The sequence below is a fragment of the Tamandua tetradactyla genome, chromosome 1 (assembly GCF_023851605.1).
Source record: "Tamandua tetradactyla isolate mTamTet1 chromosome 1, mTamTet1.pri, whole genome shotgun sequence".
Lineage (NCBI taxonomy): Eukaryota > Metazoa > Chordata > Mammalia > Pilosa > Myrmecophagidae > Tamandua > Tamandua tetradactyla.
This window is the reverse complement of record NC_135327.1, coordinates 4,426,229-4,454,023: the sequence shown is the minus strand read 5'-3', so window position 1 is coordinate 4,454,023 and position 27,795 is coordinate 4,426,229. Positions and strand designations below refer to the sequence as shown.

At 55.6% G+C, this 27,795-nt stretch overlaps 1 long non-coding RNA gene across 2 annotated transcripts; it reads right to left on the bottom strand.

Moving 5' to 3' along the window:
- Positions 1-11,784: 11,784 nt before the first annotated feature.
- Positions 11,785-26,036, bottom strand: LOC143688988 (uncharacterized). 2 transcript variants are annotated; one of them, XR_013178440.1, is made up of 5 exons: positions 25,895-26,036; positions 24,911-25,111; positions 18,484-18,606; positions 13,054-13,242; positions 11,785-12,089 (listed from the first exon to the last, which is right to left on the bottom strand). It is a non-coding gene; the product is annotated as an uncharacterized LOC143688988 (long non-coding RNA). The 2 variants fall into 2 exon arrangements; XR_013178441.1 differs by having other exon boundaries at positions 13,054-13,232.
- Between the last annotated feature and the right edge of the window lie 1,759 nt (positions 26,037-27,795).

Sequence of the window (27,795 nt, the reverse complement as noted above, 5' to 3'; positions counted from 1 at the left end):
ACAGGAGCCCCTGTGCCGGGGAGCAACATTGACTGGCAAAGGCAGAGCGTGGCGGCAGGCTGGGAGAGAGGCTGTGGGGGGCAAGCTCCTCTCTCGGCCCTTTAACGGCACCTGCTCCTGCTTTTGAAGAAGGGCCTCCCACTTTCATTTTGCATAGGGTCCCCCGCCCAACTGGCCCTACCTGGAGGACTATCATAATCTGCCAAGGGGCACCTCATCTCTCTGTTCCCTTCGGCGGGAGCCCCTGCATCCCAGCCCACCTCACCCACCTCAACTCTCGGCCTCCAGGCAAGCCCACTCCCCCATGCTGCCTTCCACACTCCCCTTCTTACCCCATGGCAAGCCCGTCAGCTCTGCTGGCCAAAGATAGCGGCTCCTGGTCACCTCCCCTTCCCCAGGGGCCACTGGCCACCCTGCCCTGCCTCTGCCTGGACGCTCTGCCATGAAAGCCCCAGGCAGCCCGCTTACCTCTGCCAGCTTCAGCTCCAGCGGGAAGTCCCCTCTGGGTGAAGCCCTCCTGCCAGGAGGCAGCTGGGGACGCTGGCTGTGACACTCCCTTGCCCTTAGGCTGCTTTGTCTTTCCTGGTGGCCTGCCCTGGAGCTGGTGCACTCTCGCCCGTTGACCTGTCACTGTCCGTCGTTCCTGTGACGGGACTGGGCCACCTGCTCTGCTCCACGGGGACCGGGCCACCTGCTCTGCTCACGGCCGCAGCCCCCATGCCCAGCCCAGCACCAGGCCAGGCCCCTGGATGCTGTCTGTGGAAAGCGTGCTCAAAAGAGCAAAAGAAAGAGCCAGAGTGGGCATCCTTTCCAGGCCGCCTTGCTCCCAAACTGGGAAAACAGGTTTTCAGGGGTGAAGGAGCCGCACTTTTTGCATATAAAGCACAATATTCTTACAGTTCAGACGCAATGGTGCAGTATGGCTGCCGCATTAATACTCCATGGGGGGCGGTGTGTCAAGGGAAAGATGTCTAAAGAGGCTCCTTAGGGGACTGAGAGGGAGATAAAGGCTGAGAACCACAGAATTAGAAGAAAATCAGTTGAGACTAGAGCATTTTCCTCCCAAATATTGCCAAGGCACAGGTGGGAATTTGGAAGACACATTAAGATGTGTAAAATTGTGCAAAATAGTCACAGTCATTTTTCAGGGTAGTGACAAAAACAGAAGTTTTTTTCCTGCCAAGGGACGGGCTTAGAAAGGATGGTATTTCCATTTTCCTGGGCCTCTGGTCGTCTCATTTACCACATGTCAGAGCCCGAGACCCTCCCCGGCTGGGGAATGTGTGCGCTTGTCTGATGACGCCCCTACCGAGCAGATGCCACTGTCCACACACAACACTCGCAGGTGTTTCGAAGCTGCCGACTCTGCATTAGGGCACGCGGGTGTGTCATGCGCAGGTGCTCAGGCCCCTGCCCATTGGGGCTTTGCAGCTGACCGTGGGGACGACCGAGCCCTTCCAGGACGAGGGGACGCCCCGGGACCTCTAGCCAGAGCCAGCTTAGTGGAAGATGGGCCGAGCGGGTGGGATGCTGTGGTCAGGGTCCTGTTGGGGGCGAAGGCCCAGCAGCACTGCAGAACATTCTAGAACTGCCGCCTGAGCCAGGCTGCTGGGTCCAGCGTGGAGCTTGAAGGAGGGCCTTGGGCAGCCCAGGGGGCAGGGAGAGCCATGCTGGGGCCTCTGCCGACCTGGGGAGAACTCAGGCACCCTGAAGTCTCTCCAGGCCCCCTGCTGACCCACTTCTCTTTTCCTGCTCTGTGCCGGGCAATGTGTGTATTTCCCCAACATGGACAGAGGGACAAGGGGGGACCTACTCAGGGGCTTCTCCCCAAGGACATTCGGGGTCCAGAGTGCGTGAGGTTGGAATTGTCAGCTGCAGGCGAAACACAAGGCCATGGGACTATAGGTGACGGAGCCCAGAGCGCATGGGGCGCGGGGTCCCTCCAGCCCCAATGTCCCGAGCTTTCCCTGCTTTAATTTCCCTTTTTAAGTTAAAGAATAGAGGGCCGCCTTATCAAACACCACGGAACCGGGCTGCTTCCTGCCTGCCTTTTCCCAGAAACATCCATGTTTCCTCCTTTAGCTGAGTCTGCATGTTTCTTCCAAATCCTTTGCAGCACTCTCAAGCTGTGTCATCAGTGATGTCTGCCCCGGCATGAGCATGTGCTTCTCTTACCCGCCTGCTGTCCCCCTTCCCCTCCCCAGGGGCATCACTGCTGCGATTGCGTTAGAAGCAGCACGCGTGCCCCGTGGCCTGGTGAGCGCTTTCCATGGCAGAGCCGAGTGTTGTATCACGTCTGCATTTTCAGTTGCGGAGCTTTAGGTCGCTGTCCTCAGGTCAGAGCACCGGAGCAGCTGGCTGAAATCAGTCAGGCACTGTCTTGGTTCTGCGGGGAAGGAACGTGGAATCAGGCAAACCAATGACGCAGAATGGAAGCGAGTGGCCTGAGTATTCCCGGCCAGTTGTCCACTGACAGGGACACACGGAGAGGACGTGTCTTCGCCTTGGAGTCACTAAAGGAAAAGGCACTGAGGTCCCCGCACTGCCTTGCTCCCCTTCGCAGAGCCCCAGCACACTGCAGTCCAGTAAACTGTGGAGCTGCTCTCATGGTGAATCATAGCTGCCCCATAGGAACATGTGGCCGGTTCTATTTCAGTGTCAGGGTCGGAGACGACATCCACGGGAACCGGTGACCAGGGCTGCTGTGGGGATGACTCGTTGGCCAAGATGTGCCCCTGGGTTGAAACCAGTCACAAGTGCAGGACGTCATTTCCTAAGAACTGGCCCCAAGGACGCAAGGACAAGTCCTAACAAGGCTGGATTGACGTCCATGTCCCCAACATGCCATTCCCGGCCAGCACCGCACCACTGCCCAGGATAGCAGCTGCCACTTCCCTCCAGGCCAGCATTGCAGCTCTGCTGCCACTCCTGACCCAGAGCCCAGTTCACCCCCCAAGAGGCCGCCATGTCCCCATCAGAAGCCAGGCTGGGGCGCTGTATGCGGGGTAGCCGCATAGGTGACCCAGCCAGGCCAGGCTGCTCACTAGGGCCTGGGACACTGGCTTGTGCTGTCCCCGAGGACACCCTGCAGCCCCCTCCAACAGCCCCCGCTTCCTGGGGAAAGGCTTCCCTCGGGGCTGTGGCAGAACCCACGTGGACCTGCGTGCTTCTCAACCTACCAGCCAGGCGGGTAAATCCCGATCACGGAGGAGTGAGGGAGTGAGTCACACGCAGGGGCCTTTTCCACACCCGCCCTCCCAGCTGCAGAGCTGACCCTCTCAGCTGCGGGTCCCCTCATCCCGTCCTCAAGGTCTTCTCGTCCCTTCCTCGGGGGTCTGTACCAGGAGTGGGGACAGCTGAGAGTGGCATCGCCCCCCGTCCCATCTCAGCAACATTTGCTAATTTAAAGTGGTGACACACACTCTTTCCTGGGAGTGCTGTCTAGGCGATGCCCTTTAGTGCTGTTTGCTAGGTGATGAGCTCACGGGCCAAGTGGGCTTTCCATGGAAACTCCCTGCTGAGCAGACAGGGACCTGGGGGAGCCATGAATCCAACTTGCAGGGGCCGAGGGAGACTTCTGGGGCGCTGGGAGGGACCACGGCTGGCCCCTGCTCCCCGGGACCCTTCCTTCTTGGGGTCTGTGGTGGACGCCGTTGAGGGACGGTCTGTGCCAGGCCAGGCTGAGGGCAGGGAAAGGGGCTGCAAAGCCCCCTGGCTGCGGTCAGGGCTGTTCTCTGAGAGGGCACTGTGGGCAGGAGACACAAAGTGCTCACCTGAGAAAGAAACCTCACAAACCCTGCATGGGACGCCCTTCCCCACGCCCCGGGCCCACTCCACAGCCTGGGCATCCCGGGAGCCTGGCCGAGGCCAGTGCCTGCCCTTCTGGGACAGGGTGAGCTGCACTGAGATAACAGGAGGGGGCCTCAGAGCCACCAGGGACCCTGGGGCCTGGACACCCCTGGCTGTGGGCCTGGGAGAGTCCAGGTACACCCCCCAACCCGGGACGGCTCTCAGGTGGAGTTTATTATTGGATGGCCACCTGCAGCGTCACTGTGCACCTGGGGGAAAGGAGAAAGGGAGGGCAAAGCTCGGTCCCACCTGTGGGGGTTCTACAGAGAAGGGGAGGGAGCTGCCCCCCCCCCCCCAGAGTTTCTCCTCCAAGGTGCCAGCTCTTTGAGTCAGGTGAGTGTGCAGGGCTCATCACTCCACAGGACAGCAGGGCTGTTGCTTCCATTGCACAGAAGAGGTAAGTTGAGCCCAGAGAGGTTATGTAACTAGCTCAAGGCCACATAGTTTCAGAATTTCCACACAGGAGGAAACTTTCAGCAATCTGGCTGGATATGGTTTAGGGGCTCCTCTGCTGCTCTTTTTGCATAACAGCTGTTTATTTGGGGTGGATTCAGGGAGTTGGTGGAAATGGACAAGGTGCCAAAGCCTTCCCAGGCCACCCCTGGTGTCCCCAGTGAGCTCTCAGGGCCTGACTCAGCAGCACAGAGGCCTGGAGATGCGGGTGCGAGGTGCCGCCACTTCTTAGCCGTCAGCCTCCCAGGTGCTCACTCCACTCCCTCCCTCCCTCACTCCCTCCCTCACTCACTCACTTGCTCACTCACTGTCTCACTCCTTTTGCGTTCACAGCCCCTCCCTGATGTGCAAGGCTGGTCGTGCCCAGGCCCCTGGCTGTTGCCTCTTCCTGTGACCCTTTCCTGTCTCACAATCAGCACATTTTGTTGAGCAAACTCGGGGCAGCTGTCCAAGTGAGCCTCGGTCCCTGTAGCTGCCCTGGCCTGTAGTGCTCTCAGCTCTGCCCTGGGCAAAGGCTGCAGGTGTGGGCGGGCAGGAGGCGACAGGAAGGAAAGGTGGCTTCTGCATCCTCTGTGCAGATGTTGGAAGGGCCCTCAGCTCTCCAGCCGAGTTCTGTGCACTTTGCTTCACCAGAAACTCATTAATGAGGAAACTGAAGGCGAGCAGGAAGGAGGGGGCAATGCAGGGCCAACTGATGTGAACAGAAGGAATAGAAGTCAAGTGAACATGAGAAAATGAGAGAAAACGCTAAAGATGGTTTGTGAAGTGGTTGGTGAGCGTATGGGAGGGTCCCACTGCTCTCAGCTCTGCTGATGCTCAGTCAAGTCAAGCCGCAGTTTAGACAGCTGTTAGACTAATTATATATAAAAGTCGTTGTTTACACTGAAGTACTGGGACAAATGTGCTGTTTAAAATAAATGGTGGGCCTTCAGGGGAATAGAGCTTAGGCTGAGGCTCAGGAGAGATGATGACTTTCTGTTACACATGTAGCAGCTGTCAAACCCTCTTTCTGTGGATTCTGAGCAGGGGGGTGAGAGCCACCAGGTTCACCCCCCATCCTGCCACAGTGCAGAGAAAGCAGCCTTGGGGTGCAGGTGCAGACAAGCAGGGGGAATAGACTGGGTCCTGAAGCTGCCATTTGACCCCTGGATCCACCCATGCCTGCAACCCACGGTGCCCCTGGAGTTCTCTGCTGATTGATCTATCTAATATCCTTTACAATTTTTTTCACAAAGCTGGGCTGAATTGGCCTTCTGCTATTTCAATCAAAGTTTCGTGACTCATACTCACCTAACATTCAGGAGTCATTGATTTAAAAAAAAAAGTGATATGCTGAGTTAAAATGGCCGATCCAACTGGGACCCACGAGCAGGGATGAGAACTCTAAGCCCGCAGAAGCTCTCCTCCCGGGGGGAGGGGTGGGGGTGACATGCATGTGACCCCAGGCTCTGGGGCTCTGGGCAGAGCTGCTCATTCTGCCAGGACCCTGGGAGGAAGCCATCCGTGGATAACGCCATAAAAAGATGGTCCAGTGTTAAGCCGCCAGGCCGGAAGTGTGAGCTTTACATCAAATAAGCGTGGGTTAAAAATACACGAGCTGGTTCCTAGCGCAAAGTGCTTTGGTGGACGTGTCCATCTCAGAACTGGAGAGTCCGGTTTCCTGCCTTCCTCTGTTGTCTGCAAGGAGCTGGAGGAGAAGCAGCCCAGAGAGGTGTGCTCCCTGCTACAGCAACGTGGGCCGGGGCTGCGTCCCCTCCGTCCACTCCCGCTGGTGGTGGGACAACGGGAACTTGCTGGGACCCAGCGGGGCTTCCATTCCAGGGGGGCCGGCAGTGTCCGGCACACGGCCCTAGAAGGACACCCCTTGGAAGAAGCTAAAAACAGGAGGAAAGCGGCCTAAGCAGGTGCTCTGTTGTTTGTAGCTGACCTGCCCCGAGTAATTAGGGTTCCCGGTGGTTTGGGGTTCCTACTGCGAGGGTCAGGCTGCTCTGAGCCCCTGGTGCCTGGGTTTGCACATGTGAAGGAGGCCCTGGGGGCGCCAGGCGAGGCCCGCCACGTAGGCCCTGCGAGGCCCCGTGTGCGCTGGGGGGGCTGGCGGGGTGCAGCAGGGCTCTCGTGCCCAGGCGAGGCTCTGTGGGATATAATGAAATTATACTTATAATGTGAAGTAAAACTCAAGGCGGAATCTGAAGAGCACATCTTCAAACTCAGTTTAATTTCCTAAAACCAAGTAGACTTTTTAGATGTGCATTAGAAATACTGGAGTGGGTTTTCATTTTTCCTCTATTTTCTAGGAATATTGTACAAACTTCCTATTTTCTTTATAAATGGAAAATAAATGAACAGCATTAAAAATATGATAAAGGCACAGAGCAGCCCTTAGCCATGGTGGATAGCTGTCATGCAGCTGGAGCACATCTCTTAGCCTCGAGAACTCTCTTTCCTTCCTTGGGAAGCCCCCAGGCAGGAGCCCAGTCTCCCTCTGTCTCGGTGGCGCCAGGAACATCATCAGGGCTCAATAAATAATTGATAAGAGCAGAGACCCCAAAACGAGTCCATTCACTTCAGGAGGGCGGCCTGCTCACTCTTTCAGGCATTCCCCTAAATGCCTTTCATTTGTTTTTAATTTTTTTGCATCTTAAATGGATGAAAATTAAAGCCACAAGAGAGCTTTTGGTTCATTGAGAGCCGGAAAAAAGGAAAAATAACTGAATGACTGTGTACATTGCAGGGCCACCAGACAGCGCGGACCCTCCCATCCCGGGAGGTGGAGGGAGGCCCTTCTCAGCAGTTCCCGGCCAAGGTGATGCCACCTGTTAGTTCCTTTTCTGACAACAGGTGTGTTTTGCCCACCTGTGCTGATGGCACATTTTGTAAAGCTTTATGTTACGAGAGTCAATGAAGAAAGTGGCTAATGTATGAAAAAACATTAAAAATCATTACTGGAAGATAGGCAAGAAAGCCTTCTGGGGTTAGACGAAAGGACACCACTCCTGAGCCTCCTGCCCCAGACCTGCTGAGCACCCACCCCTGCCAGGCCTGGCCCTGGGGGCCAGCTCAGGGCAAGGAACACAGTCCCAGCTCTACTGGAGATTACTTTCTAGTCTGCAGGACATCAGTAGCCATTAAACCAATGATGTGTCCAGTGGACAGAAGATGACGGGGCCAGGGGATATAAGTGGTCAGGGAAGGCTCCTCGGAGCAGGTGAGCAAGCCCTGGGCAGACCTGGGAGGGGCATGAGAACAGCAGGTGCAAAGGCCCTAGGGTAGCAGAGGCCTGGTGATTCGAGGACCAGCAGAAGGGCAGTGGGCTGGGGCAGCAGGAGTGAGCGGAGGAGAGGAGATCTGAGGAAACAGGCCATCTGAGCACTCACCCATGGCAGGAGGGGACACCTGAGTGAGGCAGGAAGGAAGGGGACCTGTGATCTGTGGGCTCCTGTCTCGGGTGGGCTGGCCCTAAGGTGGTTCTTGTGGCTCTGGGATCTTGTGGGAAACGCCAGTTCTTGGTCCCTGCTCCCACCTCCTGAATCAGGAGCTCTAGGGGCCCCAGGTGGCTCTGATGCGCGCAGGTGAAGCACACGTAGGGCTGGGCCCCATCCTGAGGGCAGGAGGGTGAGGGTGCAGGTGACCCACCAGAAGGAACCGCTGGTATAGCCACGTGTAGGCTTGAGATTTGTTTGTCCTGGAATCTTTGAGGGTTTCTGGGAAAGGGAAGCGATCCCCTCGGTGGTTGCTAATGGGCTTTGGGAGGCAGGGAGATGGTGGAAGGGGACTTGTGGGCAGATGTGGCCTGATTACACCTTCTTATAGCTGGAGACTTGGGGGAACAAAGAGCGAGCCCCTGCCCGCCAGGTTCAGGGAGGCCATGTGGCGGTGGCTGAGCCCCGTGTGTCCTGATGGCCGCTCGTCGCTCCCCCAGCTCTTAGCCTTCACCCACCTCTATCCAAACTCAGCCCAGCTCATGCCACCCAGCCCCTGCCATGTGCCAGTGCAGAGGAGGCCGTGGGAGGGGGAGGCAGCTCTGTCCTTGGGTGTCTGTCAGCTCCAGAGTATGGTCGAGGAGCAAACACCGTGCCAGGCAAGATGCCTGGGGGCCAGGAGGGCACAGCCCAGCCTCCAGGCAGTGGCATCTGTGGTAAGACCTGAGGGACAAGCAGAAGGTGCCAGGGATGTTGGGTGCTTTGGCTGCAGGACATTTTCAAAAGCAGCCCAAATGGCCAGGGTTTATCATTCATGTCAAAGGAAGTCCAGGTGCAGGGGGTGGGGGATGGGCCCCCAGCAGCCCATTCACGAGGGGTCCAGGGTAGGCTTCTCAGCCGTGTCCTCAGTTTTGCCTCATGGTCACAAGGTGGCTGCTGAATCCCCAGGCATTGTGACTCACTCAAGAATCTTTTTGTGCAGGAAGGGAAGTCCTTGCTGGTCAGGCCACCTGAATGATGAGAAGCTTTTCCCAGAGGCCCCAAGTCTCGTCTCCCAGATATAGCAGTCCCTGAGCACCTGCCTGGACAATGTCCTTCAGCCTGGACGATGTCCCCCAGCCTGGAAGATGTCCCTCAGCATCCTAGGGAGCTGTGGCTCGTCCCACCTGCTGCCTGGGTCTTGTGGCCTGAGGCTTCTCGGGTGCCTGGCTCAGTCCACCATGCGGGCAGCAGGCCAGGGACGCTGGGATGGAGACGCTGGAGAAGCCATCGGCCAGAGACCAGGGGGTGGGACACCCAGTTCCCTCACGCAGGATCCCCGGAGGTGCCTCTTCATAGACCCCCAGCTCCTCAGGGGCAGATGGCAGCCTGGGCTTCCAGGAAGGGGCACACCGTGGCCAGAGGGCAAGACACCCTGGACCTGCGAGTAGTTCCCCGTGGCCGGAGCGCGAACCAGGGGAAGGAGGGTGGGGAGTGCAGAGACACGGCCTCGACCAAGAAATGGATGTCTTTCTCAGTGCAGCGGGCCCCCGGCGTGAGTCCCTGGTGAAGTTCCTTAGGGACTGCAGGCATGGGGCGTCCCCGCGGGGAGCACCAGGGCTGGAGGATTGGCCGAGAGGGAGTGGCCTCTCCTGGGCTGCAGACGCACAGGGCGGGCCGCAGGCTTGGGGCTGCCCGCGGTGCTGTTGCCCCTGAGCCGTGGGGCGGAGGAGGTGGGGGGGGTCTCTCCACCATCAGGAGGACTCTGCAAAGGGGCTGGGACCAAGCCGCGCTGTTGGCCCCAGATCTCGTCTCCCAGGGCCCTAAAGAGCTGGGCGTGCATCTGGGCCGTGGTGACGAAAGGAGAACCCTCCACCTGCTTTGGGATCAGCAGCTTTAGGATCCCCCACTTCCTCCCCGTGGGAGGGGCAAGGAGCCCCCGGGGGGCTCACAGGGACAGTGAGGAGCAGGCGAGGAAGTGCTCGGCTTGGCCGACGGGTTTCCATTTCACCTGGTGGGGGGCTGTCTTAGGAAGAGGGGAGCATGTGGCTGCACAGGACTGAGGCCTTGGCCAGGAGCTGGGGTTGGGTTAAACGCAGTTCGGGGCAAGCGGTGTCTGCAGCGAGCAAGACCTAGCTCAGGTCTCCATTCTGCTAACGGGGGGCTCGGCATGGAGCCTCCATGCTGGGCCCACTGAACTTTATTTATCAGTAGTGACGTTTCCAGACTTTCAAATAAGCATCGCAGGATGATGTTTGATGAAGATGTGCTATTTCTTCTCCTCCGGCATTCTCCCCACCCCAGTCCCGTCCCAGCAGCTCCCACGTGTGCTCTCAGGGGCCTCATGGATGACTGGGAGGTGCTGGAGACCTTCACTTGCCTGTTTGCCCCCATATTCCTCTCCCCCCTTCCTATCAGGTGCCCAGGTGGGTGCCCTTTTCCCGGGTGCGTCTGAGGCAGAGGCGGGAGACCCTGAGAGCCTTTGTGTCTCTGGGAATCCTTTGACTAATGGAAAGGTTTCAGATGGAGAGAGGGAGAGACCAAGAGAGGTGTGCGGACAGGAGGCCCTGCAGGGCGGAGGGCACAAGCACGCGGCATCCCGGGGCTGCTCTGGGGTGGGCTGTGGGGGGCTGAGCAGGGTCGACCTCATCTGCAAGGGGCACCTGCAGGGGGCACCGCCGGGGCCCCCCGGTGGCTGGCCTGGTCAGCAGGGAGCCCAGTGGCTTCTGTAAAATGGGGTGAGCCTGTAACCTGCAACCTTGGCTGGATGTTGGAAACAGCTGGAAGCCTTAACACGTCTGGGTGCCCCAGGAGGACCTCAGGCCCACTAAATCAGAGCCTCCAGGTGGGGCCTGGGCGTCTGCATTTTAAAGCTGCTCAGGTCACCTCCAGGAGCTGTGAAGCTGGAGTGCACTGATGTAAATTGACACTGGCCACGCCCCATGGCATTGCAGGGCTTCAGGACCCCAGGACGCTAGAGCGGGAAAGGGCCTTGGAGACCCCCTGGCCCACGTCACTCTTCCCGGGTAGGAGAATTAGAGCCCACGTGGCCGAATCAAAGCAAGTCTATAGAAATGTCCAATCTAAGGCATCCAGGGAAAGGTACCTTGTTCAAGAAGGTCGATGAAGTTCAGACCTTCAACTGGAAAGGCACATGGTGAACATGGTGACATCTGCTAGCTTCCTCTCTAGACTTCTTGTTTCATGAAGATCCCCCAGGGTGGGGGGTGGTTTTCCTTCTTCATCTCCAAAGGTCTCTGGCTGCGTGGGCTCTCAGGGCTCTTGTTCATCTCTGAGGCTCTGTAGTTCTCTCCAAATTGCTTCCTCTTTTAAAGCATTCCAGTAAATGAATGAAGGCCCACCTGGAATGGGTGGAGTCACATCTTCCTTTAATCAAAGGTTCATACACACAACTGGGTGAGCACATCTCACTGGAGATAATCTAATCAGCTTTCCACCCTATAGTACTGAATAGTGATTAAAAGAAACGGCTGCTTCCACAAGATGGATCAGGATTAAAACTTGGCTTTTCTGGGGTTCATAATCCTTTCAAACAGTCTATTTGCCAAAATAAAAAGTGTGGACTTGCTCTCCACTAAAGGGCATCTGGCTTTTATAAAGAGACCACAAAGAGGCCACAGAAAACCAGAACAGCCCAAATTGGCCTCTGCCTGCCTCCTCGTCATCCTCTTCCTGCTTCTCGCCCAGGCTCCCAGCCTGGAAGTAGTCCTGCCTTTTGGGGAGGGCCTTTTCTCCCCTCTCCCCATACTTTCTGGCTTCTCCCCTCGGGGGGCAGAGGGACCAGGAAGGTCTGCCTGGCGGCTGAAGATCTGAGCTCCCCCTGGGCAGAGGTAAGGAGCCAGCGGCCTTGGCTTTGGCTCAAGGAATGATGTCAGGCTAAAAGCGGCTTAAACCTTCACCTCCCCAGCTGCGCCCTGGGGCAGCAGTAGGGCATCACCTTGGCACTTGCACTGTTAGGAATGCAGGCTCCTGGGCCAAAGTCTCAACCACTGAATCAGAACCTGCATTTTTAATGAGATGCCACGTGATTCAGGGGCATATGAAAGTTTCAGAAGCACTGGGGTAAATTAAAAAAGGCGTTTATTAGCTCACTTAATAAGAGGCCCAGAAGAGGCGACTCCAGCTTTGGTTAATTCACTGGCTTGAGGGAGCCAAGTCTGTCTGTCTCTGCATCTTGAGCATCCCTTGGCCTTCACCTCAGGGTCTCATAATGGCTGCCATGGCTCAAACATCCCTCCACAGTGTCCAAATACTGGGATGGAAGGAAAGCAGGGAATTTTCCAATCGGTCTTTGAGAAAACATTTCCAGGGGCCTCCAGTTAATGTCCTTTTGGGTCCCTTGGCTAGAATTGGACAACACTCCCACACCTGAGCAAATCACACAGAGACAGAAGTGGCATTACTGGGACTGGCCTTTTAACCACTGACCAGTTATGTGTCCGTCCTTAAGGCCAGGATAGGGTCGTCCACCAGCACAGTGTTCCCTTCTCGAGAGTGAACAAAATAGGGCTTTGCTATCAGGGAAGATGGGGGCATGGCCCTGTGCATGCCGGGGATCTGCTATCAGGGAAGAAGGGGGCATGGCCCTGTGCATGCCAGGGATTTGCTATCAGGGAAGAAGGGGGCATGGCCCCGTGCGCGCCGGGGCTATGATATCAGGGAAGATGGGGACATGGCCCCGTGCGTGCCGGGGATCTGATATCAGGGAAGAAGGGGACATGGCCCTGTGCATGCCGGGGATCTGCTACCAGGAAGAAGGGGTATGGCCCCGTGAGCGCCGGGGATCTGCTATCAGGGAAGAAGGGGGCATGGCCCCGTGTGTGCCAGGATCTGCTATCAGGGAAGATGGGGGCATGGCCCCGTGTGAGCCGGGATCTGCTATCAGGGAGGTGGGGGCATGGCCCTGTGTGTTCCGGGATCTGCTATCAGCGAAGATGGGGCCATGGCCCCGTTTGTGCCCGATTCTGCTATCAGGGAAGACGGGGCATGGCCCTGTGCATGCCCGGGATCTGCTATCAGGGAAGAAGGGGGCATGGCCTCGTGAGCGCCGGGGATCTGCTATCAGGGAAGAAGGGGGCAGTGCCCCGTGTACACCGGGGATCTGCTATTAGGGAAGACGGGGGCATGGCCCCGTGCGTGCCGGGGATCTGCTATCAGGGAAGATGGGGGCATGGCCCCGTGAGTGCCGGGGATCTGCTATCAGGGAAGAAGGGGGCATGGCCCGGTTTGCCCTGGGGATCTGCTACAGCCTCATAACCTCTTTCCCGTTTACTCTCAGGCTAGCGGCTGTCCGTGCAGCACAACATGGCTCCCCAGGCCGCTGGACAATTACCTGCTCTGCAGTCCCAGCCCAAGAGTGGACTTGCGGAGGAAGACAGGAAGGGGTTTTGGCCTTAGGGCCAAGCACAGTCTCCAGGCCAACTTTGATTGCAAGCAATGAAGCCAGCACTCGATAACTCAGCTTAAGCTTCTGGAGAAATTCACTTGAAGGTCCTGCAGAAGGGCACAGGTCTGCAGAAAACTTAAATGTGAATAGTCAGAAAAGAGTCAGGAACAGTCAGGAAATAACCCAGGAATAGTCAGGGCAGCTCCTGGGCTCCCAAGTGCTACCATCTCAGGGGCTCCCTCCTTCCCTCGAGTGCTTCTGTCAGTGTCTCTGCTCCTGAGTCACATCCCCAGAGGAGGGCTGGAGCAGCCACCCCTGGTCTGGGGGAGGACTGGCTGTTTCGGGTCTCTGCAGTCCCAAAATGCAATATAAGGGAAGTGGACTGGCTCTTACAATGGGGATTCATTAGCTCACACATTTACAGCTCCAAGGCCTTGGAAATGTCTCAATTAAGGCATCCACAGGATAGGACCTTCTCTGGAGACAAGCTGCTGGCATCCGGCAGCTCTGTCACATGGCAGGCACACGGCCAGCGCCTGCTGGTCCTTCTCCCCCAGGCCTTGGTGCTTTCAGCTCTGCACCCAGTGGCTTCCTTACCAAGCGTCTGTGGGTCCTTCCCCGGCCCTCCAGGGCTTTTCTCTGGTTCGTCTTTTACTTCCTGTGGCTCTGTCCTTGCCTAAAGGGCTCTAGTCTGAACACCAGGAGCCACCCTGAATGGGGGGGGGGGGTCACATCTTAGCTGGAAGACCTAATCAAAGGTCCCAGCCACAGCAGGTCTGCACCCACGGGGGGATGGAAAGCACACGGCCTTCCCTGGGGCACGAGACAGCTTCAGCTCCACAGCGGCCCTTAGGCTGAAAGTCCCACCTGGGTCACAGCAACAGGGAGGGGTTTCCTCAGTGGGACCCTGAGGACCTGCTCTCAGGAGAGCAAGGCCAGCAGAGGGGTCCCCACGTGCCCTCAATGTGTGCTCACCTGCACGCTCACCTCTATTCTCACCTGCACCCTCACCTGCACTGCCCGCCACTGAGCCGACCTGCCCACTGTCCTCTGCACAGGTCCTGCTTCCGTGTCCCCGCTTATGCACTGATCCCCTCCTGGACTGCTTCCTCTCCTGCCTGCTCCTGTAACTTCCATCCTCCTTTAGACCAGTTTAAACCACTGCCCCCTCCAACAGGCTCCAGTAGCCTCTGCTTATCGTACAGGGCCCTGAAGATTTACTGCCACAGCAACTTAGTTGCACTTTAAAGTTTCACTTGTCTCCCACGTCTGTTGCCTCCACAGGCAGCCTTTGGCCAGCTAAGGTCACAGACACTCTGCCCCCTGCTCCACCTCAGCCCTGCTGCCCCCCCGGGCACTGCAGACCCCCATGTGGGCTGCCAGACCTGCTCAGTGGGTGGCTCATAGCTCAGGGCCCCGTGGGTGCCATGCTGAGTCTCTGACCCAGGATGGCCTCTCCTCTCTGCAGCCGTCCTCACTGGTCAGTTGTCACATGGACCCAGCACCCACCTCCCGTGACCCTGAACTGGCCACAGCTGACTCCTTCCCACCTCCCTGTGCTCCAGGCACAGTCTACAGGGTGGCGCACCTGCAGTGCCTCATTTACATAAATGAGGTCCAGGCTCCAGGCTCCAGAGATGGGAAACTCAGGCACAGAGCCCCCCACGTTCCTAGAGGGAGGAGAGAGAGCTGGGCTCATCCAGGGGGCCCGAGTGCAGAGGCCGGGCTCATGGCCCTGAGGCTTACAGGACCCCACGACCCCGTCCCCTTGACAGCCATGTCCTCCAGGCTGCCTGGAACCCACAGAGCAGGGAGCATTTGCAGCCTTCGCCTGGGCCTGCGCCTGCTGCTAGCTCTTCTCCCGCTTAGCGCACAGACTTCTTTACATTAGAGGTGCCAATTTAGTGGGCGTGCTACTCTACTCGGTTGTCCCTGTACTGATCATATCTGTGTTTTGCTCATGAACGGAATCTCAGAATCTGGCAGTTCTTGGTGCAGCAGGAGCTCGTCATTACTTGCCCAATTTCATGGAATTGTATTACCGTCTCTGTGCACCCATCATAGCTAACCGTATTTGCCCAAAGTCATTGTTAAAAACCACTTGTTGAACTGTAACATCATCAAGATGATGGCATGATACACTCCGAGTTTCCGTCCCCCCACAGAAGTTTTAAACAATAATCGAAACCTGGCAGAACCATCATTTTTAGAGCTCTGGAAATAGTTAAATGGTTACAGTAACTGGGCGTGCACTCAGTCAAGAGGAAGGCAATATGTACACGACTGATGTACTCAAGGTGCCTTTGCTGTCCCGGCCTGCCCTGCCCCAGCGTGGTGTAGAGCTGGCCCTCACTGCTGGGTGCTAGGTGTGCACTGGGCAGGGTCCTGCGGGCAGCAGAGTGGCCCTGTGCACATGCTGTGGTGTGTGGACTGTGTCCATCTGTCTGGTGGCAGCCTCATCACAGGTTCACTGTGCCAGTACTCGTCTGCTGTACACATGACACAGAGCAGCTGAAACACTGTTAAAGAAAATCAGATCCTACTGCCTGGGGCAAAGAGTTACTGGCTTTAAGATGTACAGTTTAGCACCCTAGACCAGGAAGAAAGAATATTTCTAGGGATAGGAAAGGGGATTTTCAGATCCATATACATGGGGGGATTCCTAAGCAAAACACATGCCCAGGATAAGATGCATGATCAGCAAAGACCCGGGAGGACCCTGCTTTCATCTCTGCTCACTCTTTAGAGTCATTGTTAGGCCTGTTAAACCCTGAAGGAGAGCACAGGCACAGGCCAGTATGCAAAGACTGGGGAAGTGCTTGACTTCCTTCTTTCCTTTCTTTTTTGTTAGCTCTCGGCATTCAAAAAAAATCTCTGCTGGAACGCCAGCTGAACATAAACTTAGAAACAGACCCCTAAGTGACTGAATTCCAGAAGCAGTGCATTTAATATCCAGTGTATAACAAAAGATTACAAGGTATACAAAGAAACAGGGAAGGATGGCCCATGTCATGGAGCAAGATAAAGCATTAGAAACTATCAACAAGGAAGATAAGACTTTGGACATACCACACAAAGACTTTTAAAAAATTGTCTTAAATATTCTCAAAGAGCTAAAGAAAACACAAAGAAGTAAAGGAATTCTACAAAAACAATAGATACACAAAAAGAATTTCAATAAAGAGACAGCAATCATAAAAAGGAACCACACATGTGAGGGTAGTTCAGTGGTAGAATTCTCACCTGCCACGTGGAAGACCCGGGTTTGATTCCTGGCCCATGCATTTTCAAAAACAAACAAACAAAATACACAAAAATTCCACAAATTGTGCTGCAATAATGGGATTCTCACATGGAAAAAGAATGAAATGTGATCCCACCATTCAGCATACAAAAAAAGAGGAACCAAACAGCTTAAGAACACAAGGTTTTGTCCTGGGGCAATGGAAAAGCTTTGGCAATGGACGGTGATAATGGCAACTGTGAAAATACTGTGAAAAGCACCTGCTTGAATACTGATTTTTATGCTTGGGAGTGTTTAGATGAGAAATTTTATGTTGTCTATGCTATCATAATTTAAAAAAATACTAGTCAAACGTCGCGATGCTTAACCTATCAATAAGTTCTCAGTTGCATGTCCTTAGTGAATGTCACAAAGTGCATATAACACATTTTTATTACTGTACATCAATTACCCCCAACTAAACGCCTTGCTAAACTTTGGAGAGAGTGATGATTTAATTCTTCTGATTTTAAGCTCAAGTCTTTACAGTTTTGATATATGTAAGTTTGGAAACCCATGAAATTTATAATATGCATGCTGTGAAACCATAATGCTGGTAGCCAGTTAAAAATATTCTTATGGAAATTTATATTCATTAGAATGATGGCAAGTTCTAGAATGGCATTCCTCAGGCAGAATCGATATAAGGACATTTGTTTCAGGGAGTTAACTGAGGAGCAGAAAGCCAGGAAGCCAACTCGGCCGTGACACCCTCGAGAGACAAATCGGGGCTTGATGAATGGGGCGCGTGCGGGAAGCCCTGTGCTCCCGCTGCCTGTTTTCTGACAACTCTATCTGTCAACTGCAAATGTGTGATGGGGCAGCTGGAAGGTTGTTTGCAGCCCTCAGAGAGTCCGACAGTTGTCTTCTTGATTTCCACATTATCTTGCTGCTAAGCAACCTCACAGGAGGCTCTCTGTGAGATGCTTGAATATTTAGCCACGTTCCCTTCAGGGCTGGGACCCGCTTGAAAGGAGGCACAGCTGGGGACAGGGGTAAAGGGAGGTTGGAAAGTAGATTTACCTTTAGCAACAATATTTTTAGGGTGATCTGTTGACACGAGTGATATAGAAAACGATCAAAGGGCTTTTGTGGGAGCACTGGGCATTGCAGCCTGAGTGGTCAGAGCGAGGGGCTCCCTAGAGGACAGGGAAGGGCTAGGAGCTGGGTATGAGTGTGCTCCGCCCTCCCCCGCCAATGGAGCCCTCCTCCCCCCGCCCACCCCGGCTCCACCGCCCAGGGACGGAACCGGCCTCTGGGCCTGAGACCTGCCGGCAGGTCCTCGCTGCAGCTAGCGGGGCAGCCTGAGGGCCCGGACCCTATATTGGCCTCTAATGCTGTGGCGAGGCCCCCTCTCTCCTGCTGGGGACACAGATCCACGGGCCTCCAGGCAGGGCTGGGCTGACAAAGGACCTGCCCTGCAAACCACTTCACATGAAAAACCACAGCCAAGTCCCTTGAAAACGGGAGGGAAGGGTAGGTCTAGGGCAGGTGCGTGTCCCTGTCCGCTACTGCGTCAGGTGCATCTACACTCTAGAACCATCCTCGAGCTCATGTGCAGCTTTGCAAGGCTGAATGGAGCTGGAGCTTGAAATGCCCTAATTATGGGGTTTAGCAATTTTCTTTGTAGTGAGTGTTGTGACTTCAGGGACAAAGGGACTTTAGGGACATACATGCCCCAAAAACTTTAAAACGTAGTTTATTCTTCTTTTCATGCTCATTTTATACCCAAAGAACAACCAAAAAAAAAAAAAAAAAGGTGGGTGGAGAAGGAGCATAAAATTTTCTTCAGACTCCAAAATTGGAGCTCCCCCAGGAAAGCACGCCAAGTCCTGAAACATGCTAAGTGCACCCCTCCTCTCCTGGGGTGAGCGAGGAGAGGGAGGCTGAGCAGGTGCCAGGGATGCCAAAAAAGGCATTTCTGCAGAGGGTCAAAGGTTGGGCTGTGAAATACTAGGTGTCTGGGTTTGCTAAAGCTGCCGAATGCAATATACCAGAAACGGGTCAGCTTCTACAATAGGGATTTAACAACTCACAGTTTACAGGCCTTAGGCCATGAAAATGTCCAACTCAAAGCATCCATAGGACGATACCTGGACTCTGAAGATAGGCGGCCAGCACCCACGACTCCTCTGTCACATGGAAGCCACCTGGCTGGCATCTGCTGGTCCCACTCTCCCGGGTTTCGTTGGTTCAGCTTCTGGCTTCTCTGTTTCCTGTGGATATTTAAATAATTATATCTATATGCATGTACTATTAAAGATGACAAAATAGAGGGGCCCCTTAAAAGGAATCAAGGACGTGCTAATGTGGTTGTGACCCCTGCTGAACTGGTCAGAAGAGCAGCTTCTTCAGACACCTCCTGTGAGCAGCAGGTTCTGTGCACCTAAGAGGGGCCCGAGCATTCCCTGCAGAATGGGGCACCCATAAAAACGGGGAGGCTCCCGGCCTGCTGCCACCCAGAGAAGCCCTGTCCAGCCAGCGTCCCGACCAGGGGAGGGGGCAGGCAAAGCACATGCTTCACTGTCTCTGCCTCGCTGGGCTTAGACTTCACCTTGTAGAAGGTGGGGAGACTGTATAAGGGCAAGCCCACCCGAGACCAGGGTGCTGCCCCCGCTCTCCCGGCTGCTGTTCCGCCTGGCCGTCCTAGGGTGGCCGCAGGGGCTCTCGGGTCTGGCCTGTGGCGTGTTTGCAGCGGCCCATCTTGAGCTCAGCGGGCTTATGTGCAGCCACACGGCAGCAGGCCCCACTCGGCCTCGGTGGTCAGCGACTGGCAGCAAGCGATGCTCCAGGAAGCATTACTTTTTACCGTCATTATTATTCAGCCCTGTTCCTCTGTTCTGGCTTTCATGGAACTTAGAAATGCACTTTGTCCTAGGAGGGAGGGGTCATTTCTTCAGCTGCTGCTGTCAGAAGGGCCGAAGTTTCCCACTTTATGTCAACTGATTCTTGAGAATTTTCTCCCACCTTCTTCTGGGGACATGTCTGCACGTGGACGGAGGCGCGTAGGATGCACCGCCCTGGGACGGGGCGCTAATGGAGATGCTGCTCTCAGGGCAAGCCTGCTGTCGCCGAACCTGAAAGGGCTCACGGGCCTGGACAGGGCGGGGCGCGTTGGGGTCTGCTCCGCCCCGACCCCATGACAGCTCCTCGGGCTTGGCTGAGAGGGCCACCCCCTCCGCCTGAGCAATGCGCAGCAGTCCGCAGGAAGTCCATCGGTCTCCACCAGGCAGACTGCAAAGCCGCGTGCAAAACCCTCTGGGAGACCTTGTTTCCATTAAGTATCCACTTTACTACTAATAACATACCTACAGGTAAGCACAGAAATCGACAGGAGCCCTCGGTTTCTCCACATACCAGCTTTTTGCTTTTTAAGCAAGTCGTTTAAGCTCTGTGCCTATCAGTTTTCTCACGTGGAAAACGAGAATGCTGGCACTGAGTTGATGGGGGTGGTGGTGGGGTGGGTGGAGATTGTGGCTGTGGGGTGGGCCCGGGACCCTGATAATCTCCCCTGCCCAGCACCCTTCACCTCTCAGTAGTAGCCATATCTTTGCTGCAGGTTTCTTCCCTTTTTATTGAATTATCACATAATACACTACCACGGGCAATTCTTAAGTGTAAAACTCAGCAATATTGTATGATTGCACACACATGCCTGTGACAACCCTGAGTAAAACACCATTTCCAACAAACTCAAGGCTCTCGCAAACCCCTTCTGATGAATTACACCCAGAATTAACCACTCTTCTGATTTCTGTCACCACAGGTTTGTTGTGTTTGTTCTTAAACTTCAGATAAATGAGGTCATACTATATTTGGTCTTTTGTGTTTTTTCTTCCCTCATTATGACTGCAAAAGTTATTTTGTAGCAATAGTTCATTCTTTTTTTATTGCTATGTAGTATTTTCTTGCATGGAAAGACCTCTGTTTATGTAGTTTATTGCTGATGAACATATGAATATTTTAATTTTTGCTGCTGTGAATACGCACACAGCTGTCTGTTGGTGGACATATGCATTCATTTCTCTCCGACGTACTCATTTCTCTCAGGCAGGTTCCTGGGGGAGAAGCTGTGGATCAAAGGGGAGGTGGGTATTTAACCTTGGTAGCAATTTTCACCCCTGTCAACTGCATATGGGAGTTTCAGTTGCCCTACATCCTTGTCAGCACTTGATGTTGTCCATCTTTTCAATTCTAGCTACTTAGTGGGTGTTTGGTAGTATGTCATTTGGAATATATTTTATATATTTATTGATGTTCAACTCTCTTTTTAAGCGTTTCTTCAAGTTCTTTGTTCTTTCATCAGGTTGTCTTTTCTTATTGATTTGTAGGAGTTCTTTATATATTGTGGATATAATCCTTTGTCAGATATTTATTTTGCAAGTATCTTATCTGATCTGAGCTTTGCCTTTTCACTGTCTTTCACTTTCTTAATGGTGCTTTTTTATGGTTAAAGAATTCTTCTCCTACCTCCATGTGCAGTGTGATGGTCTCCTGTTGATCAGGTAGATGGGTGAGTGGCCCACAACCAGGCCACTGAAAATCTGTCTTGTGGGAATCTGAAGCTTGAGGCAAGTGACTGAGGACCAAACATGGGTGGAGCAAGTTCATCCTGATAGTACTCCCTAGATGACCCTAACCATTGCTTCTTGCTGCCTAAATTCCTGGGATCTCTTTTCCTCAAGTTCCTCTTTTCCCCTAGTCCTGTGAGCTACCCTACATCCTAACATAGAAAATCTTCAGCTTATTTAAGCCAGAAATATCCCATGATACGCAGCCCCATGCGTGGCACATGGGATGAAGTGCACATGGTTGTAGAGTCTCTCCTGGGTGAAGAAGGACTGAATTGCAGCAACAGCAAAAGGCTTATACAACGTCTCCTGTGGTTCAGGCCCCATCCTAAGCACTGTATACATAGTCATTTAATTTATGCAATAGCTGCTGGTATCTCACTTTAAACCTGAGGCAATTGAGGCACAGAGAAGTTAAGCAACTTGCTCAGAGCTAAAGAGCTTGAAGAGGGAGCTTCAGGATTCAAATCTAGGTCTTTGGGTTCCCAAGCATAAGTGCACCCTTAGCTATTACATTGTTCTCCCTCTCTACTAGTCAGGATTCTTTTGCCTGAAACCCAGCTCTTAAGGTAGAAACGGGAATTATTGGTTCATGAAGCTAAAAGGTCCAAAATATCTGACTTCAGGCATGGATGGATCCAGGTGTTCACAAGATGCCATCAGAATTGGGCCCCTCTCCTCATCTCATTGCCCGGCATGTCTCTGTGTCGGCCTCATCATCAGGAGGCTCCTCCCTTCTGCAAGCACCGCTGCGGCCGAGCCCATGGCCCATAGACGGCCATGTCTGTATCTCCCATCCGCCACGTGACCTTGTAACCCTCCCACCGAGGAGTAAATGTCTGTATCTCCCATCCGCCACATGACCTTGTAACCCTCCCACCGAGGAGTCTATGTCCTCTTGACGCTGGGCAGGCTTGTGACTCACTGGAAGCCAACAGGTAGGGGTAAGAAGGATGCTGCATGACTTCTGAGGCCAGCTCAGAAAAGATGAGGCAGTTTTTGCCTTGTTCTCAGGGACACGTGCTTCCGGCCTGACCTGGCATGTGAGAAGTCTCCTGCCCGAGGCCGCCTCACGGGGTTGCCAGGCCAGGGGCTGCGGGTCGGGACTCAGGGCGACAGTCTCCGCCGAGGTCTCAGGCTGCCTGCCAGACTGTCCTGCCTCACTGGGGCTCCTCCAGACGATCTCAGCCCCAAGCCCAGAGTTTCCAGGGTTGGGTCTTCCTGGAGAAGGTGAGACATTTTGGTGCAGAGACAAACCCTTCCGTTCTGCTCACTGTGAATCCCCAAACGGCTCTCTCCAGCCCTCGGGATTAGAGTCATCTGCTGTCAGCGGGAGGAGCAGCGCCTTGCAGCTCTACCAGGGAGAGGTCTCCTTCTCAGGTGAGCCCACCAGGGTTCCCCTGCGTCCCAAGCCCATCACGTCAGCTCAGAAATGTGGTCCTTGCTTGGCTAGAGTGGGCCTCCTGGCGGGTCAGCTCTGCAAGTGCCTTGGAGTTCAGACACCTGGGAGAGAGATTTCCCGAAGACAAGATTGGAATGATTTGAAAAAAAGATGGTGGTTCGAAGTTGGGCAGGCAGAATCACTAGCTGCTCTTTCAGCAATTTCCCACGATCAGTGACCTGCAGAGAATGAGTAGCGCAGTCTCGCCCTGCGGCTCCGAGCCCAGGAAGCAGCGGGCGCCCTGCTCGCTCCTGTGTCCTCACCCCGACTCTCCTGGGTGAACCTCAAGATTCCTCCCGCAGTGCTGGGAGCTCAAGGCATAGGTGGGAAGCGGCCCGTGGGCTGATGCCAAGGCCGAGCTGCAGAGAAAGGCAAAGGCTCGAGTGGACGTGGAGCAGAGTGGGGCGGGGGCTGGCCTGGCCACAGGGGCTGACCTCAGGCCTGACCTCAAGCCTGACCTCGGGGCTCTTTCACCAGGGCCCCGCAGCCCCTTGGCCCCAGAGGTGGATGGTCAGGACGCTCTCTGCACCCACCACGCACCGCCCACCTTTGCTCGTGGCCGCCACCTGCAGGGAAGGCCCGGCGTGGTGCAGCAGGTTGAGAGAGGATGCAGAGCCCCCAGCAGGGCCTGAGGCTCGGACTCTCCTCCCTGGACTCAGGCTCCTGGCCCTGCCCCGAGGCTTCAGCCTGGCGGGGGTGGCCCAGGCCGAGGCCCCCACTGCGCTGCCTCGGGTATGAAGCGCTTCAGAAAGACGGCTGTCCCCATCCCTGGAGAGTGGAAAGGAGAGAAATACCGAAGGCTGAGCCATCTGCCCCGACGCCCCAACTCATTGACCCGCTTCTCGTGGGACGGGAGCCGCTGGGCATTGGCGTGGACGGCAGGGAACAGCCGGCCTGGAGCTCGCAGGGTTCCCGTCTCTGCTGCCAGGCTGGCTGGGCCTTTCCTTCCCCACACCTCGCGGGGAGCATCAGCACCAAGTGGGGGAGGCCAGGTGGACCCCCGTGGCCCAATGTGTTCAAACTGCGCCGGGGACGAGGGGGACACAACCCCCCGCCCTTTTCCCCGCCACCAGCCAGCCAGGAGAGGACACGGATAAAATGTCCCCCGAATTCACTCAACAAACCTCCGCTGGGGGCCTGGCCTCCAGGTGTGCAGCGCTGCCCGGGCAGTGACCTTGGCCGTCGCGGTCCCTTGTTTGTGGGAGCAAAGGAAATGCGCACTGGGGAGAGGCCGGGGGGTCTGTGTCCTGGGCAGCGGGGAGTGGGTGCCCCTGGCCTGGGCAAGGCTTCTGGAGGGGGCCGCTGGGGAGACCCCCAGGTAGAGGAAGGGGCTAGACGGGGGCGAGCGGCACCGGCAGGGGCAGCAAGCGAAGGGCCTGGGGGGAAGGAGCGGGCGCCGCAGTGACCGTGGTTACAGGGTGGGGTGTGTGTGCAGATGGTGGGGAAGAGGGCAGGGCTGGGCTGGGGGCATCAGGGGCCGAGACGCTGGGCCTGGTCAGCGCGGTAGGGAGTGGGGGTGGTCTTTTAGAGGAGGGGGCGGCCTTGGTGAGTCAAGCAGCTGTGACATGTGCATGTATGCACTTGAGGGTGGCACCCAGGATGCGGGCCATGTGAGGGAGGGGGCGGTCCCTGGGGGGGAAGGCACATAGACGGAGGGGGTGTTTCAAGGTCACCGAGAGGTTTGCAAACTCGAAAGTGGAACCCGGAAGCAGTGGTTTAGGGATATTGAGTTGCCACCATGCTCAGCATAGGCCAGGCACGGGTTATTCCATGTTTTCTTGTTTTAATGTATCAAAGTTTTCACCTTATTATCAGGGTTCTGCAGCGTGTGGGGAGAAGTTGACAAGTGCCTGGTTCATTGGGGTGCCCTGCCTGAGAGCTGTGCTGGCCACAGAGGGTCATCTGGGGTTTGAAATTTCTGCTCAGACCATTTAGATTTTGAGATATGACCTCAACACCATTTTTTTTCCTGGGGGGACTTGAAATGGGGCTATTTCAAATACTAGTTATAGAAGGTTGCTCAACATTTTCACTTTTGAAGATTATAAATCATTTGGAACTCTTTGGGGACGATGCATTTCACTGAAGCTCTATTTGGCCAGGTATAAATCTAATGCTTAAGCTCAAGTGCAAACGTCTCTCACTCTGGACTTCAATGAAGAAAAAAAAAAGAGCATGTCACATTTCACTCATGGGCTGCATGCATAAAAGCGATTCCACCTATCAGGCACTAGAACCCCAGTTAAAGGGAAGGTAGCTATTCTTCAGGAATGTCAGGCTGTCTTTCCTCTTCAGCTCCCTGCTCTCCTCAGCCCTCCTTTCCTGATTCTCATTCATCAAGCCGTCAGCAAGGATTCCCTGAGGACCCCCATTCTCAGGCTCAGGGGTAGGGGCCGGGGCCAAAACAATGTAGAATCAGATGCTGAGCTCACAGAACGCGTGCTGCAGCTGGAGAGACGAGAATCACTTTAAAACAACTCCCTGTCCGCAGCGACAGGAACCACTTACCGGAGGAAGGACATTCTTGGAGAGTGTCTGACATTCCTCCAGCCAGTGCGGTCTGTCCTTCCCAGTTGCTTAAGGACTGAGCTGCGCTGCCTGTGTGCCAGCTCCACATGCCGCATCTTGCCCACATGTGACTGAAAATTAGGCCATTCCTGTTCCAGTGACTCAGCACTGAAGAAGTCATCAATCTCAGGCTTAAATTATCTCCAAAATGCAAAAACGAGAGCGAGAGAGAATTCAGTATAGGGGGAAAGCAAACAGTAAGCATATTTTGCAGCCCTGAAAGCATTTTGGAATGAAAATCATGTTTGGAAAGCTGGAGGAAAAATCTGCCAAGTTTGTTGTAAAAAATCATCTATCTTAAAACTCAATAGGAATATTTTATCAGAGGATCCATTCCTGGCAGTGTTATTTTGGGGATCCATTTGATACCAGCTGACACATTTCTGTTTAGCATTTCACTGACTTTGAAAATCAGAGCACCCAAATTATAGTCTCTAAGTACAGAAGGGAGCAGGCCTGTAAATGGTGTCTGATTAACACGTTCATTTCTGTACGCAGCTCATTCTTGGTTTAGGTGATGAGTGAACATGTTAGGAGTTATTTATTTTGAAAAAAGAAAAGGGAAATGGGGTATGGTGTCCCCGCCAGGGCCAGTCTTCCCCTGCGTCTCATCCTGCTCCTTCTGTGGCAGCAGGTCACTGGACGCCAGCCTGGCTCAGGGGACGTGGCTCGTGAACTTGGCTGATGCGCCTAACAGGGAGGGCCCGTGGCACAGGGGGTCCCTGCTCCCCCCCATCCCCGGTGGTGAGGGCAGCGCCCACCCCGCGCCCCGGCCGTTCCACGAAGACTTCACCCGTTCATGGTGTGGGGGCTGCCTTAGGAGCCCACCCCCTGGGAGGACAGCTAAAGCAGGACCATTTTCCAGGAGAGATTTGCCCACTGAGTGTGTCTTCCTTTCCCAAATATGCTCCGTGGTTGACCCACCTCACGGCTGAGGCCACTGTGCTTCCCTTTGTGCCCAGGCGCGTGTGCGGCTGCAGGTCTCTGCTGCCCTCACCGCCGGGGATGGGGACTGGCTGGGCCCTCCGGGTCCTGCTCCCTGAAGTGCTCAGACCAGGAGCTGAGGAAGAACTCAGCAACACTAAAGCTGTAACCGATTGCCCTGGGGAATTAAAACGTGAAACATGTATTTTGTGTCTTTTTGTAAACTAAGCACCGGTAATAGCTCCTGGCCTCAACCAACGTTCCCCCAGGGATGGGGCCCACGCCAGCAGCCCCAGCACCTCAGCACTCTCAGCACCCCAGCACCCTCGGCACCCCCAAGACCCCCTCACACCACCACCCCAACATCCCAGCACCCCTAGCACTCCCAGCACCCCTAGCACCCCAGCATTCCCAGCACCCCCAGCACTCCAGCACCCCAGCACCCCAGCACCCCAGCACCCCAGCACCACTAGCACCCTCAGCACTCCAGCACCCCCAGCACCCCCAGCACCCCAGTACCTCCAGCACCTCAGCACTCCAGCACCCCCAGCACCTCAGCACCCCAGCACTCCAGCACCCCAGCACCCCAGTACCTCCAGCACCCCCAGCACTCCAGCACCCCCAGCACCTCAGCACCCTCAGCAATCCAGCACCTCAGCACCCCAGCACCTCGAGCACCCCCGTACTCCAGCATCCCCAGCACCCCAACACTCCAGCACCCCAGCACCTCAGCACCCCAGTACCTCCAGCACCCCCAGCACCCCCAGCACTCCAGCACCTCAGTACCCAGCACCTCCAGCACCCCCGTACTCTAGCATCCCCAGCACCCCAGCACTCCAGTACCCCTAGCACCCTCAGCACCCCAGCACCCCAGCACCTCCAGCACCCCCAGCACTCCAGCACCCCTAGCACTCCAGTACCCCTGTACTCCAGCATCCCCAGCACCCCAACACTCCAGCACCCCTAGCACCCTCACCACCCCAGAACTCCAGCACCCCAGCACCTTCAGCACCCCCAGCACTCCAGCACCCCCAGCACCGCAGTACCCTCAGCACTCCAGCACCTCAGCACCCCAGTACCTCGAACACCCCCGTACTCCAGCATCCCCAGCACCCCAACACTCCAGCACCCCAGCACCTCGAACACCCCCGTACTCCAGCATCCCCAGCACCCCAACACTCCAGCACCCCTAGCACCCTCACCACCCCAGAACTCCAGCACCCCAGCACCTCCAGCACCCCCAGCACTCCAGCACCCCCAGCACCTCAGCACCCTCAGCAATCCAGCACCTCAGCACCCCAGCACCTCGAGCACCCCCGTACTCCAGCATCCCCAGCACCCCAACACTCCAGCACCCCAGCACCTCAGCACCCCAGTACCTCCAGCACCCCCAGCACCCCCAGCACTCCAGCACCTCAGTACCCAGCACCTCCAGCACCCCCGTACTCTAGCATCCCCAGCACCCCAACACTCCAGTACCCCTAGCACCCTCAGCACCCCAGCACCCCAGCACCTCCAGCACCCCCAGCACTCCAGCACCCCTAGCACTCCAGTACCCCTGTACTCCAGCATCCCCAGCACCCCAACACTCCAGCACCCCTAGCACCCTCACCACCCCAGAACTCCAGCACCCCAGCACCTTCAGCACCCCCAGCACTCCAGCACCCCCAGCACCTCAGTACCCTCAGCACTCCAGCACCTCAGCACCCCAGTACCTCGAACACCCCCGTACTCCAGCATCCCCAGCACCCCAACACTCCAGCACCCCAGCACCTCGAACACCCCCGTACTCCAGCATCCCCAGCACCCCAACACTCCAGCACCCCTAGCACCCTCACCACCCCAGAACTCCAGCACCCCAGCACCTCCAGCACCCCCAGCACTCCAGCACCCCCAGCACC